A 19,074-nucleotide genomic window follows, 5' to 3' on the forward strand; every position below is an offset into this window, starting at 1 on the left:
CAGAGTTTAGGGCTGTTGTACATAGGGTCGCTATGAGTCGCAAGCGACTCGATGGCACATAACAACAACAACATACACATAGGCAGATGGAAAAGGCTCATCATTACTCATCAGGAAAATGCAAATAAAAAACCACAACAGGCTACTCCTACACAATCACAAGAATGGACAAAATCAGACTGACATCACCAAGTGCCGGAGAGGCTGTGGAGCAACTAGAACTCTCCTACATCTTCTAGTAGAAGCATAAAAGGATACAAACCACTGTAGAACACGTTTTGAAAGCTTCTTTACCCTATTAGGGAGCTCTAGTGGCCTAGTGGCAAGAAGCTGCACTGCCATTCCAATGACCAACATTCCACTCTGAGGTATTTGTTCAAGAGAAATGAAAACATTTGTCCACAAGGAATCTTGGACTACATTCATAGCAGCATTAGTCAGAATAGCCTAAAACTAGAAACTGCTCAGATATTCATCAACAGTAAAATAGATAACTGTATTTATCTGATGAAATATCACACACCATAAAGAAATAAACTACTGATAAGCACATGATTGAGTCTCAAAAATACCACATTGGGTGAAAGAAGCCAACTCTTTGCCCCAACACAAAGATACTATCTAGTTCTGATTATATGACATTTGAAAGAGGCAAGACTAACTTGTAGTGATAGAAATCAGATCAGTGGTTGCTTCTCAGAGGATGATTGGATAGAAGCTTGAGAGAATTTTCTAGGGTGATGGAAATATTCTGTGTCTTGATGTGCACACATCATGATTGGAATCTGAGCATTTTACAATGTATAAATTATACCTTAATGACAATATTTCAGTAGTTCAGGCACTAAGCTTTGTGGTTTGCACACATGCGTCGTTTAATTTGTCAGAAGTTCTCACCCCTGAAGGAGAAATTATTGTCTCTGCTATACAGGTGAGGAAACAGCAGCTCTGAAAAGCACGTGCTCGAGGATACACAGCTAGAAAATGAGATTAGAACTCAGGGCAATCTGATTCCAAACCCCAAGCCTCAAAGGGCCATCTCTTCACCTTCACCAGTTCTCTTCCCTGAGATTTTACGGCTGTGGGAATGATAACTTGTACCATCTCCAAGTCTAGAGATTTGCTCATTGCACTTAAGATGGTAAAACTTCATCTCACATGCTTGAAGCATACTGTTAGCAGATGCCAGTCCTTTGAAAAAGACATGCTTGCAAAAGTAGAGGATCAGTGAAGAAAAGGAAGACCTTCAATGAGACGGATGGAAACAGTGACTGCAGCATTAGATGTGAGGATGGCACAGCAGAGGTCAAGGTCTTGATCTGCTGCTATGTATCAGAATTGACTCAACAGCAGCTAACAGTCAGAAAATCTAGAACACAGATATCTGGAGTTTTCATTGGCAAAGAGCTGAAGTTCATTTCCATGTCTATCCAGCTCAAAGATGAGAGATTAATTTTTAAAGAGTTGAGTATTATATTCAGTTGCAGACTGAGGGTAAAATATTTTTATAATTATTAATAATGCAACAGACAACCAGGAATGAGATAAAACAGAGAGCATAAAAAAACAAAACAAAAAAAAACAGCATAAAAGACAGGGGGCCAGCAGTTCCAATGACTGAAGGGCCTCAAGCCACACCTCCATGTATTTCTTGAGAATCGGGAAGCAAATCATAAAGAGAATTCTCTTGGAAACAATGCCGAATTTTTCTCTATTGTCAACCTAATGCTTTAGCTCAGGAAGGATTTCTTTACGCTCTCTCTGCCAGGGACCTAGCTACCTCTTGTCTGCAGGAAGCAGACGAGATCTGTCACAAGAGAAATTCCAACTTATGATTGCGTATAGTTTTTCATATAATATTTGGTATGAAATTTGGCTTCCCATAATATTCAATTATGTTATTGTTATTGTGCGTTGTTGAGTTGGAACTGACCCATAACTGACCCTCCAGCAAGTTTTCAGAGACATTAAATTGCATGGGAGGAGATTGCTCATCCTTCTCCCATGGAGCAGCTAGTGGATTTGAACTGTGTACCTTTGTGATTACAGCACAGCTTCTTACCACTAGGCCACCAGAGCACCCTTTTTCTTTTATGTTGTGTGTGTCATTGAGTCAGAACCGACCCATAACTGACCCTTTGGTGGGTTTTCACCCTCTGGTGGCAATTAATTGTACAGGAGGAGATTGCCCATCTTCCCACAGAGCAGCTGGTAGATTTGAACCACTTGCCTTTGGGATTTCAGCACAGCTTCTTACCACTAGGCCACCTCTGATGTCAAAATGAGAGACTGCTCCCTATTCTATCTTTGTATTGCTACAACTGTTCCAGGTCTTCTTATATTGCAAAATGCCAAATCATCCTGCAAGCTTCCCTCTGCTTAATCTAAGAGGCACAAGCATGAGTTTATCTTTCTTCAAGCAACTGGAGTTCAGAAGGATGTAATATCTAGAAGGGCAAAATTAGCAAGACCAGTTTGGTCTTAATCCACATCTAGTGGATCGCTAACCCAAAGGCAGGCAGTTTGAATCCACAAGCACCTCCCCAGGAGATGGGCAGTCTCCTCCTGGGTGAGTTTCAGCCTCCAAAAGCCTGCTGAAGGGCCAGCTATCAGTCAGTTCTGACTTGATGGCGATGAGTTTGTGTTTCTTTGAAGTCAGTAAACAATAAAGGAAGCTGTTGTCAGGTTCAAGTTATTTAAAAAGCAGCACTTGCTCTAATGTCTTGGAGGGCACCAGAGCCTGAACTATACTCCTGTTCTGCCAAAGGTTGCCCCAGCTCCATCCACAAAAGAAAAGCTCCATCTTGCCGTTTCTTTATCTTCTCTAACAGTGACACAATGTGTTCCATAGCCTGTCTTTTCTCTGGAACTGGCAAATGGGACTGAATGAATCACCCAGCGTCTCTGGAATGTTTTGCTCCAAGAACTCAAAGGGGTATAAGCAGATGATAAAGGGCTCCTTGAGTGGCCTCTCCCTTACCCGACAGACATGAGGCCTGTGAGTTCACGGAACTGGACAGTTGTTGAGCTTTCGGAAACTATTTGGCCCAACCTAGTTTTGCAGCTGAAGAAGCCCAGGCTTGAGCATTTATGGAAAGGGAGCTGTGGAAGAGAGCTGAGTAAATGACAAATCTGAGTAATGATTTCTCCCCACAGACCGAGAACCCATCATTCGGGCCTTCACGGCTCTAAGCCTCAACTTTTTTCTCTAGTTTCATATCTCTTATCATTCAGGGATCCCAAAATTCAGCATCTTCTTGATAGGAACATGGTACACTGCCTCTTATGCCAGAATCTGAGCAAATTCTGTGGCCTTTCACAAGGGGCTGAGCAGTTCAGGTCATCTGAGGTAAGTTCAACAGGGTCCCAGTCTGTTCCAGATGCTGCCCTGGGCACTGCGGATGAGAAGGCAGGTGAGACGTGGCCTCTGACTTCAATCTGTGGGACAGGTGGACACGTAGACACAATGACAGTAGACTGTGACAAATTTGACAATGTTAAGCCCAGAGAACAATGAGAATACAGAGAGGGACCCTAATGTCACCTTCAGGAAGGTCAGGGAAAGCTTCTAGAACAAGGTGACAATTCATCCCAGAGGATGAAGAACAAGAGCTAAAAATCAAACACTACAACCTTCACTACAGTTTAAGCATCAACATAAAACAAAAATCCTTTCAACGGAACCAGTCAGCAATAATCATGATGAAAGGTGAAAATATCAAGGGCTTTATTTGACTTGGATCCACAAGCAACACCTATGGGACCAGCAGTCATGAAATCAAAGGAAGTATCACACTGGGCAAACCAGCAAAATACTCCTTTTAAAGCAACGTTGCCACTTCGAGATTAAGGTTGCACCAGACCCAGCCTGTGATATTTCAGTCAGTTCATATGTCTATATGGAAGCTGGACAATGAGTATGGAAGATTGAAGAAAAAGTAGTGCCTTTGTACTGTGGTGTTGGCGAAGGGTGTTGAATACACTATGGACTGCTAGAAGAACAAACATATCTTTCTGGGGAGAAGTAGAGGCACAATGGTCCTTCAAAAAGTAGATAGCAAGACTTCATCTCATGCTCTCTGGACATGTTATCGGAAGGGAACCAAGTCCCTGGAGAAAGACGTCATGTCTGGTAAAATAGAAGGTCAGCCAAAAAGAAGGTCTTCAATGCGATGCATTGACACGGTGACAGTGGGCAAGCGACACTGGGCTCAGACGCAGCAGAGACTGTGAGGAAGCCACAGAACTGGCAGAGTTTCTTTCTGTTGTACAGAGCGTTGCTATGACGGCCCCTAACAACAGCATCCAGGAGCATGGATGAAAGCAGATGATAACCAAATGGAATGCTTGGCGAGCCTCTTCCCTGCTCTGGTCCTAAATGTCTCCAGAATACATTAGGAGTAGGGGAAGGCTGGTTCAATTGATGGACAGGCTGCCTCCACCCCCAGGCTCCAGAGAGAACAAAAATGCCAATGCTAATTTTGAGCTTGGAAGTACCTGGGCCTGCAGCTCTCTTGTTCTGCGCTTGGCCCTTCTTATCTCCTGCAGGGGCTCAGTTCTTAGGGAAAATCAAGGGGTCTTACTATCAGCTTCTGGCTCTGGCCTGGTCCTGGTTCAGGTGGGAACACCACAGGCTGAGAGAGGTGAGAGTGAGTGGGTCATCCTCTCCACATCCAACCTCTCAGTCTAGCCGGCCATTGTTTTGAGCTGAGACCAGCTCTCAGCGGTAACAAAGGGCTTAGGATGCACTCAGCCAGCTGGCCAGTCTCAAAAAAGGAAATTATTATTCTCAAATGTCCACTTCTCTGACAGTTTGCTGGAATCTGGCCCTAGAAATGAGTCCTGGCTGTACAACAGCTAAAACCTTCAGCTGCTACCTGAATGAAAGCTTATCGCTTTGAACACATCAGCCTTTCTGTGGGAGAAAGTGTGGCAGTCTGCTTCCAGAAACATTTACAGCCTTAGAAACCTGGGAACCATTCCACTCTGTCCTGTAGGGTCACTACGAAACAGAATTGACTAAATGACAGGGAATTTGGTTTTAGTTTTGCTTCTGACCCTTGATGGGGAGGGCAGTACCTATTAGCTTCCTTGCCTCTACCCTGCCCCTACCAGTCAGACTTAGCACTGGGCAAATGCAAAGTCCACACTTGCTCTCTCCTTCTCTCTTTCTTCCAGCCCCTATGTTGTTGTTGTTGTTGTTGTTGTTGTTGTTGTTGTTGTTGTGTACCATAGAGTTGGAATGGGCCCATAGCTGACCCTCCGTTGGGTTTTCAGAGGCAGTTAATCATACAAGAAGAGAATACCCATCCTTTTTCCCCAGAGTGGCCTCGAACCCATTGCTTCTGGATTGCAGCACAGCTTCTTGCCACTAGGCTACCAGAACTCCCTAGGACCCTGTAATCCAGCTCCTGCTCTGACCATACAGCTACACTACTTGAAGTCAGTTGTAGCTGCTTTGTGACTCAACTTCTTGGCTGCTTTCCCCCCTCATTTTATCTCATGTGCCCATGTGCCCTCCAAGCAGCATCTGACCCCAGAGGACCACCCCCTTTGTGGGAAGTCCAGAATCCTCTTTGGAGGCATCTTTTTGGGGCCTGTCAGTCCCAAGGGCTCCGTGCAGCTCTGCCTGGCTCATTTTTCGTTCTACACACATCTTACCCTGAGCCTCCGTTTGAAATAGACGTAGTAAGAATCCTTCCCAAGAGGTTGTTGAAGGGGTTAAGTGATTCAATACAGGTAAGGTACTTAGTGCCTGATGGAGAGTGTTCAGTAAGCTTTGTATAAATTACTGTTGGGTGTTTTCCCCTCACCATTTTTGTGAATATCTAATAGATAGCCACAACATAATTTAGCCTTGGCTTGGCCCCACTCACCCCTGAGTGGCCTTCTGCCCAGACTTTCCCCTTTCGGTAAATGACACCTCCATCCACTCACGCCACAGTCTGTGAAGCAGTCTGGAGCCCGCCCTCCGTGTGCCCACACGCCAGCGCCATCAGTGGGGACTGTGGGTGCTTCCTCCACATGTACTCAGATCAGCCGCTCCCCTGCCTGGGCTGAGCCACTTCATCCCTTCCCAGAGGCCGCCCTGCCTCTCCCTCCGCAGAACCCCTCCAGCCGGCCTCCAGATCTGCACAACCCACCCCAACCCCCATTTTCTTGCTTAGTGTCCTCAGTGGCCTCTCACTGCATTGAAGTAAAACCCAAACCCCTCGCTACAACCCTCACCACTTTCTAGTCGGGAAATCAGCCCACCTTGCTGGCTCCAGTTCCCACATCTCCCACTGCTCGCCTACCACCCCGCTTGCCAGGCCCAGCTCTGGTCAGCACACACTGAGCTAATGCCTTCTGCCCAGACCCCTCCTCCCATTGTCTGTGGCTCCTTCCCTTTTTCATCCTTTCTGCTTTGGCTAAATACATCTCCTCTGAGAAACACTCCTTGACCTTTTGATCCTCAGAGGCTCCCGCCATCCTGTTCCCTCCTTTATTTCTTTTCTAGCATACAGCTCTGCATCTTCACTCTCTGGCTTATCAATGGCCTCCCTCAGCAGGCTGTCAACTCCATGAGGACAGGAGTTGTATTTTATTGACTAATATGCATAAACCAGGCAGAGTGTGTGTGTGTGTGTGAGAGAGAGAGAGAGAGAAAGAGAGAGAGAGAGAGAAGGAGAGAATCAGCTCTTAGAACTTCAACCAGCTCTCGACTTTGTAAACTTGGGTTCTGTGACCTACCTGTGAAAGTCACATCCTCCCCTCGCAGAGAGGGGGACAAACCCTTGCCTGCTGTATACCTCTCTGATTGACACAGAGAGAGCTCCCCAAGCACTTGTGAGTTGAATCCAACAGGTATGCCCCAAGGCCCAAGAACCTCAGATACGAGCATCTTCAGGAATGAGTCGGCCACAGGGGAGCTACTCAAGGTCCAGGGAGCTAATTTAACCAAAGGTTGATTAAATGGGTTTTGTTATTGGGAGGCTGCTGTGGGGGAAAATTGAGCCCAGACGAAAAGCACAGGAGACTTGGTTTAAATAAAGGTTGTAGGGAGTGGCTGCCCTGCCCAGTTTAGGGCTCAGCCAGATGTAACCCCCAGGGATTGTGGCCCTGTGATATCTGAGGCCGGGTCCAGAACAGGAGCTGGGCTGGGGGCTTCTCCCAGAGCTGGCTGGGCCATCGGAAGAAGGTGAGAGCAGACACAGGGTGAGATCTAGGGCAGGTGGATGGACTCAGCTCTTAGGCTGGAGATCAGCTGATGTACTAGCCTCGGAGCGGGGCTGGGACATGCCAGGCGCTTCTCCAGCTGGCCTGGAAAATCAGGCCCAGGATTCCTGTCCCAAGAAGTACTGGTGTCTGTTCATTATCAAACCCTGTTCCTGACAGTGCTGGGCATAAGGGTGACACAGGTAGGCCCAGCTCAGTATCTTCTGTCTCAGCTCTGCACAGGTTAATGGACAAGTTAGAATTAATATTTGTGTTAGAAATACAGATGGTGTTCCGAGGGGAAGGATCAAAGGAAGGCCAGGGGGTGACCATAGAGTAGAGGTAGGGAGAAGTTGTCCCAAGCAGAGGGGTTCGTGGGAGCAAAGATCACATGCGTGAGAAGTGGGCAGCAGCTCAGATGAAGGACCTGAGGCCTTGAGGGAGTTACTGAAGGACCAGAGTTGTGTTTTGCAAAGACGATCAAGGAGACAGTTCTAGGTTAGGCTGGGGAAAGGAAGGACAGAGATCAGAAGATCATAAGGAGGCCAGGATGGTGTGTAGATGAGCCAAGCCCCAACTGAACGCTGGGGAAAGGGCAGAAGAAGGCCATAATTCAGATCATAGAGGACTGAGGTGAAGGGCGTAGTCTAGGAAGGCGGGCCCTCTGCCTTAGAGGATGGAGCCGCTATTTCTGAATTTAAGACCCAGGAGGAGGGCCTAGCTTTAGGTTCTTTCTGCCTGGGATACATGGAATCAGAGTGCCAAAGGAATGTCCTAAGGAAAGGTAGCTGGATAGATGGAGCCGGAGCCCTGGAGAGACACTGGGGAGAGGAATCTGGGTGAAGCTGGGAAAGGGGAAATGGTGATGTGGCTTAGAGCAAGGACCTGGGTTTGAGTCTGAGGAACCTTAGTGTTTAAGGGGCAGGCTGGGGCATGAGCTTTTCAAAGGAATACCTCCTGGAGCTCTCCAGCCACGTGGCAGTGAAATAGGGACCCAAGAAGCCTTAGGAGAGAATGGGTCCACAGTGGAGAAACTACCCAAAGCTCTCTTGAAAATCTGCAAGGAGGATGTCTAGACCATGGAGAAAAGGCCATTTTCTCTCTCTCTCTTTTATTTTCCTTTCTCCTCCTCCTCCTCCTCCTCCTTCTTCTTTTCCTTCTCTCTCTCTCTCTCTCTCTCTCTCTCTCTCTCTCTCTCTCTCTCTCTCTGTCTCTTCTCCCCACCCAACGTGTTCATTTGGTCACTAAGTTCTGCCCAGCCCTGAGCCTCTTCTGTGTCCATTCCGCCTCTGTCCCCACAGACTCTGTCATGATTCTGACCTCATCTTCTCTCTCTGCTCTGCCTCAGTCTTCCAGTCCTCCAGTCTTCCCTCTGACGCATGGTCTGACCATGCCCCTCCACTAATCCTCTAGACCAAACCCATGTTCTTTAGCTGGCATCTGATCTCCCTCACGCAGACTCTACCCAACTAACTGTAGTCCTTCACCACCTGCTACTTCCCATCTTCAGTCCTGAGCCGCTCCCTGGCCTGAATTTTCATGCATCTAGGCTATTGCCAGAGCTAACAATGGCCTCGAATTCCCTTACCTGCTCTAACTGAATGCCTGCTTTCTGTAGTGTCCTTTCTCTAGATCTTTTCTAACCACCAAGGAGAAGGGAGGCCTCTTGCTTCGCCTGGCTGCCCAGAGCTAATCATTCATCTTTCTGGCAAGACAAAAAGCTCCTGGAGAGACTGGTCTAACTTCACACTAGGAGTGAGTTCCTAGGCCATTTCCTGTATATCTGGGCTTCATATTTTGAGGGTTGTTGTTGTTATGTGCCTTCAAGTCGCTTGCATAGACAAGGCAATTTTGTAAGGACTCTCATTCTAAAGTTCCTTTCCCTCAAGTCCTCCACACTCCCAATCCTTCCACACCTTTGTTCCAGCTGCAGTCCGTAGGGTCCCACCTCAGATTTTTACTCCTCAGCTTCTGGGAGAGAATTTATCCAGGAAATGAGTTACTGTCCCCTGGAACTTCTCTGACCCAATGGGAGACTGCAGACGGAGTAACCCATGCAGCTTTTTTCCTCCAGAGGGACATTTCTTGGAGGCATTTTGTGGCTTGTGGGGACATCATCTTGGAAAGGTAGGGCATCAGTGAAAGAAAGGAAGGCTCTTGCCCAGATGGACTGATACAGTGACTGCAGCAATGGGCACAAGTATGTCAGAGATGATGAGGATGGCACAGTGTAGGACTGGGTTCAATAAAGCTGCTATGAATTGTACTCAACCTGAAGGCACCTAACAGCGGAGGAATGGGCCTCTTGTTGCCTACGGAGTGACCTCAGTAACGGTCCTTATGTGGAATTCCCACCTTCTCTGTCTCTCTACTCTCTTATTCCAGCTTCCTGGGCTCACTTGCCAAATACATGCTCTGCTTTGAGAGAATCTGAATGGAGATGAAATCCAGTTGAGGCCACCAGACTGGACTCCTCTTGGAGAGGAGCTTGCTGTGTCTGTCTTAGGTCCCAAAATCAGGACCAGGGCAGAGAGGTGCCTCCCTCCCACCATCCCATTGCTACCTTACTGCCCCACAGGGTTTGTGGGTGTAAGCAGGGTGAGCCAGGCCAACAGAAAGGGGAACGGCAGGCTCCCAGAACTCCAGGGAGGGGAACTGGGAGCTTCCCCCTAGGAGTCTCTATCTTCCTCATCGGGTGGGGCCCAGAGACAAATTAGCAATAAGACAGAAGATCCTGGAGACGCCAGCCTGAGGGGGCAGGGGCAGGCCAAGTTCTTGAGGAGCTCATCCTTGAGGGCTCCAGTGGCCAGGAGCCCTGCCTGGGGAGCTCAGAGGCCAGGCCTTGTACTTGGACATCCAGGCTAGCTGGGAAGGAAGACCTGCTGTGGTCAGGGAGCTGACACGGCACTCTGTATCCACCCCCCCGCCCTTGCTGCTTGATTAGCATGAATTCATTGTAGAAACCTTAAGCAATAATAAAAAGCACTCATTGCTGTGGAGTTCGAGCCAACTCCTAACTGACCCTCCAAAGAATGTCCAAGGCCAGAAATAACATGAGGAGAGCCTGCTCATCCTATCCCTCTTCCAAGGAGCCTTTGGTGGGTTCAGACCCCCAGAGAGATTCTGCCTTTGACACAGCAACACGACTCCCTGTGACTACACCACCAAAGCTTCCCAGCCCAAAGGGGAGAAAATGACTAAGCTCATCTGGGACCATTGCCACCTGCCTGAAATTGCTAATACAGCAAAGCTTAGTCCTGTGAGTTGCCCCCCCCAAAGGCCCACTTTTGTTTAAAAAAAATTAAAATGGGATTAAACTGTTAATATTATCACATTTTAATTTACCAGCATAGTATGAAGGGAGCTCTTGTGGCCAAAGGTGAGTGGAGTCTTGATGATCAGAGCAGAGAAGGCACTACTTCAAGGGCTGGTATATGGAGGCAGGAAGGAGAAACGACTGGGACATAAGGAGACCCACCAAACCCAAAGAGGCTCCAAGGGCCCAGCCACTGGGGCAGTGCCCCCACCCTAGACTCAGGCTGGGTGATTCCTGAACAGGAACAGAAGGAGGAAGCTGTACAAGTGACACTCAGCTGGTGAGTGGGAGGCAGGACCCTGTTTTGTTTCCAGACTGTGGAGTTTGTTCGGCCCTGGCGTCTTCCACCCCCGCCCCCACCTGTCCCTGCTGTCTCTGCCCTTGCCTGGGACAGCGGTGAACCCCAGAGCCCAGGGGGGTCAGGAATGAGGCATCAAGACCAGCAAATGGGGAAGTTCCTGATGTCCCTCTGGCTGATTAGCCAGATGGTGAGTTGTGGAGGCTGGCCTGCCACTTTCATATCCTTCCTACCTGGAAATGCCTTTCCATCTCTCAAGACCAACCTAGGGGACATACACGTCCCTTATGCGTGACGCTTCCCTGTGTCCCCACCAACAAAAATTGACAAACCACCCCCAACTCAGCTCTTCTGGTGCTCAGCCTGATGCTCTAATCAGGTATTCCCACCACCTTGAGGTAGCCAATGTGATTTTGGTTCTAGATATTTCTTTGTATAATCAGAGTCTTGCTCATTTGTTTTGAAAAGGGATCATGCTGCGTACACTGTAATCTAGAACTTGGTTTTTTTCACTTGATGTTTCATGAGCAGGTCCCCATGATCTTAAATATTCTTCCACACCCTTTAAAATGTCACTGGTTTTGTTATGAGCCATTGAGTGGACTACAATTCATAGTGACCCTATGAAAAGCAGCCTTGAACACCCCTGCCCTCTCCTGTGCCATCCTTATCATCTCTGGTGTACTTGGGCCCATGTTACAGTCACTGTGTCAATCCATCTTCTCCGACACTGGCCCTCTCCCTTCCAAGCATGACGTCTTTTCCCAAGGTCTGGCCCATCCTAACAACATGCCCCAAATAGATGAGATGAAACTTCACTATCCTTGCCTCCAAGCAGAACCTAGGTTGCAATTTCTTCAAGACATATCTAATTGTTCTTTTGCTAGTCCATAAAATATTCTGTACTCTTCTCCAGCACTACATACCAAAGGCATCAATTCTTCTTCTGTCATCCCTAGTCATTGTCCCAGTTTCAGATGCATAGAAAGTAATTGAAATGATCCTGTTTTGGATCAGATGCACTTTAGTCTTGAAGCCGACATTGTTGCTTTTTGCACTTTGGAGAGGTTTGTGATAGTAGATTTCCCTAGTACAACAGGTCTTTTGATTTTTTGACTGCAGGTAGAAGGGTGCTGATTGTGGATCCAAATAAGATGAAATAATTGATAATTTCAATCTATTCTCCATCTATTGACCCAGCAGTGAGAATTTTTGTTTTATTAATGTAGGGATGTAATCCATGTTGTTTACTTTTAGGTGTTTTTTTTAAAACTTTATTATTTTGTGTGTGTATGTGTACAGTCAAATCGGATCTGACTAGTACAGGAGGAGATTTTCCCTCCTTCTCCAGCAGAGCACCTGGTGGATTCGAACCGCGAAACTCTGGGATTGCGGTGCAGCTTCTTGCCACTAGGCCACCAGAGTTCGCCTTACTTTTAGTTTTTAAGAACAGTTTCAGAGTTACAGAAAAATTGAAAAACTAGTCCTTAAACCCTGCATCAATTTCCTTGTTATTATCTTATATCAGTATATATTACTTCCTGAAGTGGTTCAGTGTTGATCAATCAATTCTTTTTATCTCAATGATTCTGTGTATTCCTTCTACCTTCTTTTGATACTTTCTACAGTCAACATTTTGTGTTCATGTGCCTATGCTAAGAAATTGGGAAGACAGCTACTTGGTTACCCAATTTGAAGTTATCCCTGTTTATGCCTATCTTTTTTTTTTTTTAAAAAAAAAAAGGTGATCCAAGAGAATGTGGAAAATATAAAAAATTATCATTAATATCACATGCAGGTAAATCCTGATGAAGATTATTTAAAAAAATGGATGGAACACTAATTCAATAGGGAATTGCCAGAAATTTAAGCCAAATTAAGAAGAGGCCACAGAAAGAAAAATTTCATTGCTCAATATTAGATGGATCATGACTAAAAGCAGAGGACACTAGAAAGATTTTTACTTGTATTTTATCAATTAAACAAAGGTTTTCAACTATAAGATCATAACAAATTACGGATAACATTACACTGGATTCAAATGCTACTCCTAGTCTCAGTTTTCTTAGGAATTGCCAAACTGGTTTGCATAATAGTTACACCATTTTACATTCCCGCTAGCAGTGTATGAGAGTTTCAAACTCTCCACTGCTTTGCCAGCATTTGTTGTTTGTTGTCTTGTGGAACTTTGCTGTTATTGTTACAGTGAGATGTTATCTCATTGTTGTTTTGATTTGCATCTCCACTAAATTGGGCTCATGAGAAACCTAATTCTAGACCAAGAAACTGCTGTCCTAACAGAACAGTGGAACTCTGCATGGTTTCTAATCAGGTAAGGTGTGCATTAGGGTTGTATGCCTTCTCCATGCCTAGTCAATTGCATGGTAAACAAATAATTTGAGCCATGCCTAGTCAATTGCATGGTAAACAAATAATTTGAGAAGCTGGATTATATGAAGAGCAATGAGGCCTCAAGATCAGAGGAAGATTCATCAACAACCTACATTATGCAGATGACACAACCTTGCTTGCAGAAAGTTCAAAGACTACAGCCTTCAATATAGATAACAACTTGACATCAAGAAAACAAAAATCCTCAGCACTGGACCAATAGGTAAATATCATGCTATAAGGAAAAAAGATTGAAGTTGTTGATGATCTAATCTTACTTGAATCTATAATACCCATGGTACCAGCAATCAAGAAATAAAAAGCAACATTGCACTGAGAAGATTTGCTGTTAAGGGCCTCTCCAAAGTGCTAAGCATGGATGTCAGTTTATAAAGACTAAGGGATCCCTGATCCAGTCCTATGGTCTTTTCAATTTCTTACATCTGAAAGTTGGACAATGAATATGGATGACAGAAGAAGTGGTGCCTTTGAATTGTGGTGTCAGAGAAGAGTACTGAATATCCCATGGACTTCCTAAAAACAAACAACCCTAGCAACAATACCAAAGTTTAATGGAGAAGCAAACAACAAATGCTGGCAAGGTTATGGAGAGATTGGAGCCCTTTTTCACTGTTGGTGGGAATGTAAAATGGTGCAACCACTATGGAAGGAGTTCTGATACTTTCTCAAAAAGTTGGAAATAGAAATGCCATTTGACCCAGCAATTCCACTACAGGGAATATACCCTAAAGAAACCAGAGCAGTCACTCAAACAGATGTTTGCACACCCATGTTTATTGCTGCATTATTCACAATAGCAAATAGATGGAATTAACTCAAGTGCCCATCAACAAATGAATGAATAGAAAAGCTATAGTATATTCACACAATGAAATACTACACAGCACTGAAAAACAATGAACTCGTAAAACATTATGTAACATGGGTGGCTCAGGAGGACAATATGCTGAGTGAAATATTTCAGTCACAAAAGGACAAATTCTGGATAACACCCCTGTTATAAAGCAGGACTGACATGAGAAATTGGGGGGAAATTAGGCAAAGAGTAGATAAATAATGATAACTGCATTGGAATGCATGAGGGAAAGAATTATTTAAAAGGAATGTATGATTAGGCATTATATGTATGACAGCAGTCCAGAATAAAAGGTGCATTGCAAAGTGGACTAGGGGAGGGGAAAAGGAGGAGAAGGGAGGAAATTGTACAACAATAAATGAATATTAAAAAAATTAACTGGAGGAAGGGAGGAAGATGGAAGAAAATGGGCAACAATGAATGAAAATCCAACTTTTCTGTAAACTTTTATTAATATCACAATTTAAAAAAAAAAAGTCACCCAGAAAAGAAAAGAGAGAGAGAGACTGGTACCCAGTGATAGATCTTGGGAAAAAAACACAAAAAAAGTAACAAGTTTGTCTTGGAAGAGGTCTAGAACAAAGACTGCATAGTGGAATGGACTTGAGGGGAGGGATTTTATAACAATGAAAGAATTTTTCTTTTACTTTTCAAGGAGAAGAAGGAACTAGAAGGGAGGGGTGGGCATGGAGAAAAGTTCAACAATGAATGAATGGAAGTCCAAAATATCTGTAAATTTTCATTAAAATGAATAATAATAAGTAAACAGATGTTGTTGTTGTTGTTGTTAAGTGCCGTCAAGTTGCAGGCGACTCATAGCAACCCTATGAAGGAGAGTCCTCGACGCTTGGGTGCCTTTCATCCTCCTTCCAGGTTCATAGGGTTTCCGGAGGCAAGCTGTTATGGAAGTGGATGCCGCTCCTCCTTCCAAGCAAATAGATAGATAAATAAATATATAAATATATTTTTTAAAAACACCAACAAACCCAAGTACAAACCAGTGCTCCTTACAGGCAAGGATGGTGAAACTTGGTCTCACATACTTTGGGCATGTTGTCAGGAGGGACTAGTATTTGGAAAGGACATCATACTGGGAATGGTGAAAAGTCAGAGAAAGAGAGAAGCCGCTCCCTCCACTCCTGCCAACTAGACTGGCACAATGACGGCAATAATGGGCTGCAGCATGTCGGAGGTTAGGAGGATGGTGCGGGATAGGGCAAGCCTCAGATCTGTTGTTGTTCTTAGTGTTGCTGTGAGTTGTCATCAACTTGATGGCTTCTAACAACAGCAGCGACAGCTAATGATCCTGAGCATTTCTTCGTGTGTTTGTTGGCTACGTGAGTGTCTTCTTTGGTGAAGTGTCTATTCATGTCTTCTGCTCATTTTGTAATTGGGTTGCCTTTTTTTTCTTGTGGAGGTGTTGGAAGTTTCTCTAAATGTTAGAGACAAGTTCCTGCCAGATGAGTCATTGCAAAATGTTTTTCCCTGTCTGATGCACTTAAGGATTTACTTTTAGGTGGTCTCAATCCTTTGTTTCATCCTCTGTTAATTGTGCATTTTCAGTTCTATTTGAGAATCTATTTAAGCCACTTAATAGGACTCTTCAGTTCGTCCCAGTTTTTCCACAGGTGATCTTTATAGTTTCAGGCTTTAAACCTAGGTCCTTGCTCCATCTCGAGTTAGTTGTATTGTATGGTGTGAAATACAGGTTTTGTTTTCATTCTCTGCAAATGGATATCTGCTTGTTCCAGTACCATTTGTCTTCTCGCTGCTTAATGGACTTCCATCTACTTTTATCAAAGACCAACTGTCCATAGGTGGATAGATTTATTTCTAGCTTCTCAATTCTATTCCATTGATGTATATGCCCATTATTATACCATTTCCAAGCTGTTTTGATTAATATGGCTGTGTAGTTAAGTTTTGAGAACAGGAATATCTCTTTGTTTTTTTCTTCAATATCACTTTCCTTATCTAGAGTCTCTTTACTTTCCATATGATGTTAGCGATTAATTAATTTTTCCTTATCTTTGGAAAATGATGATGGAGTGTAGATTAAGATTACATTGTATTTGTACATTGCTTTTGGTAATGTCATTTTCACAGTGTTAAGTCATCTGATCTATGAGCATAACTCTCTGATGTTTTTTGTTAGGATTTTTTTTTTTAAATGGTTCATCATAATTTATTTTATGTTAAAATGTACAGCTTTTTTTGTTGGGGTTTTTTTTGTTTGTTTTTTGTTTTTTTAAGTGACTGACTAAAAAGAGAACAGATAAATACAAGAGTGTCGCTGGCTCCTATTATACAAGGGTTGCACCTCCTCTGTGTGGCCCTGACAGTCACCCTGTACAGGTACAAAGGCTACAAAAAAGGAAGCAATATAAACAGACACAAATAACCTTTTTGCTTTTTTACATGCGATTCGTAAGCTTAGTTTGAGCTATTCACAAGCTACTTCTCTATTTTTCCTTAAAAAATAACTTCAATATTTTATAAAATATATCGCTGATTAGATTTATTTAAAAAATTTCATCTTTTGTATGGCTATTGTTTTCCTTATTCCCTTTTCAGAGTTCTGTTTGTTACTGTAGAGGAATCTGACTGATTTTTTTTTTTTTATGTGTACCGTCAAATCAGATCTGACTGGTACAGGAGGAGATTGTCCCTCCTTCTCCAGCAGAGCATCTGGTGGATTTGAACTGCATACCTCTGGGATTGCAGTGCAGCATCTTGCCACTAGGCCACCAAAGCTCCCTGAATCTGGCTGATTTTTTGTAAGTTGATTTATATCTTGCCATTTTGCTGAACTGGTAAACTAGATTCTGTCATTTTCTTGCTGAGTCTTTGGGATTTTCTATATAGGATCTTATCACCTGCAAATAGAGGTAGTTTTACTTTGTCTTCCAATGTGGATGCCTCAAAGATGTTTCTGATGAAGGTTTAGAAGTAAGGAAAGGCATAGAGAAATTCTGTATCATCTTAGAGATATATGTGATGCCAGCAAGAGAATGTTGCTTGAAATGTAGACCTTAAAGGTTTTTCTAGTGAGGCTTTAAAAGAAAACGATGAACATGAGACTGGACCATGGAAGAAAGGTAATTAATGCTTTGTATGCAGTAGGAATGAACTTGTCTAATTATATCCAAATTTTTAGTGGGAGGTAGAACTTGTAAGTGATAAACTTTGATCTTTAGCTAAGATTTCCAAGTAAGATCTTAAAGGACCACATGATTTCTCCTTAACCTTTATAGTAAAGCATAAGAGAAAGGAAATGAACTTAAAAATGAACTGTGCAAATGGAACACAAAACTTAAAGCCTTGGAAAATTCTGTTTTATAAACTGAGGACACATTCTAGAATTTTCAGATAGGATGTGACTGCACAATTTTTTTGTAAAAGAGATTAAGCCTGTTACTGATAGATCTAACCACGTGGTGTGGGGAGCAAGTCATAGTCTGAACAGAACAGAGAAAGAATGGAGAGAATGCTCTTTGCCTCTTAAAATTCTACCAGCAGGAAAGTGGCCAAAAGTGCTACAGCTGTTGTCTTCCAAGAAAAGGAGAAGCTTGGAAATCAGTAGAACTTATTGGTGTCAAAGGGCGGAGCCACTACCTCTTACAGAGTTAGATATTCACCAGCACTGTTCTGTAGTGTGGAGCTGCAGTTAGGATGTGCTGGAGGCATGGGGCTGAGGCTCAGAGCTAAGGGAAGGGGTTGCTATTCCCAAGGAACAGAAGAACTGTAGCCTGCGTGATCAAAGGGACTGGGACCATCACTCACATAGGCTAGCAGAATGAGGCCACCCAATGCCCAGGGCATAGAGTCGTGGGCCCCATGGGTCTGGAAAGTAGATCTGAAGAAAAAGATTGAAGGACTTCCATCTAGACTCCAAAGGGCATGGCCAGCACCCAGAGTTTAGAGGGCCAGCCTTTGCCCAGACAGTCTCACAGGACAGAGGGTTATCATTAAGCCTTGAGAATTAATAGAAATTGTTCCCTGGGCTTTGAACTTGCTTGGTACCCGGCTCTACCTTCTTTCCCTTCACTCTCTCCCACTAGCAATAGAAAGGTCTACCTTGTGCTTATCCCACCATTTCCCTTTGGATATAGAAAACTTGTAGTTTAGATTTCACAGATTCATAGAAGAAGAGCAAGAAGAGATCATGTCCCAGGATGGAGCCTGTCTAAAGTCTCACCATATTTGATTTTGATGATTCAGAAGATAATTGGATTTGGAGTTGGTTTAAGACTTTTGGGATGATGTATTGGGGTCAATGTGTTTTGCATGTGGCAAGGATGTAAATTTTATGGTGACAGTGGGTAGAATGTTACAGATTGAGTTGTGTAATTTAAAAATATTGTTATAACTTCTATGCATATAGTTATAATCCCTTTGAGTGTCTTTCTTATGGGAATGAGGTGGGAGTAATGTGAACTGTATCTTGAGTCAATCTCTTCTGAGATATAAAAGGGATTTTTAAAAACAAGAAATTGAGAGAAGAAGAGATGGGAAAAGAGATGCTGCATTTCCCAGGAGAAGAGAGAAAAAGACTTCCCTTCAAACAACATCCTGAATTCAGACTTTCAGCTTCTCCTTAAACAAAGAGAAAATAAATTTTTCTTTGTTAAATCCACCTGTTTGTTATCTATGTTATGTTATGTTATTATTGTCAGGTACTGTCATGTCAGAAGCAACTCACAGCTGACTCTCAGGTGGGTTTTCAGAGGCTGTAAATTATATGGAAGGAGATTCTCATTCCATGAAACAACTGGTGGGTTTGAACCACATGCTTTTGAATTGGCAGCACAACTCCTTACCACTTAGCTACCAGAGCCCCCTATTTCTTTTAGAACTATGTTAACTAACTCACTCAGTATGGTTTGTTTGTAGTAACTTAAGAACCAATAGTGCAGGGAGCTCTGGTGGCCTAGTGGCAAGACGCTGCACTGCAATCCCAGAGGTTGTTTGTTGTTGTTGTTATGTGCTGTTGAG

This window comes from Elephantulus edwardii, unplaced genomic scaffold (assembly GCF_000299155.1).
Source record: "Elephantulus edwardii isolate Elephantulus edwardi_28Jun2011 unplaced genomic scaffold, EleEdw1.0 scaffold00015, whole genome shotgun sequence".
NCBI lineage: Eukaryota > Metazoa > Chordata > Mammalia > Macroscelidea > Macroscelididae > Elephantulus > Elephantulus edwardii.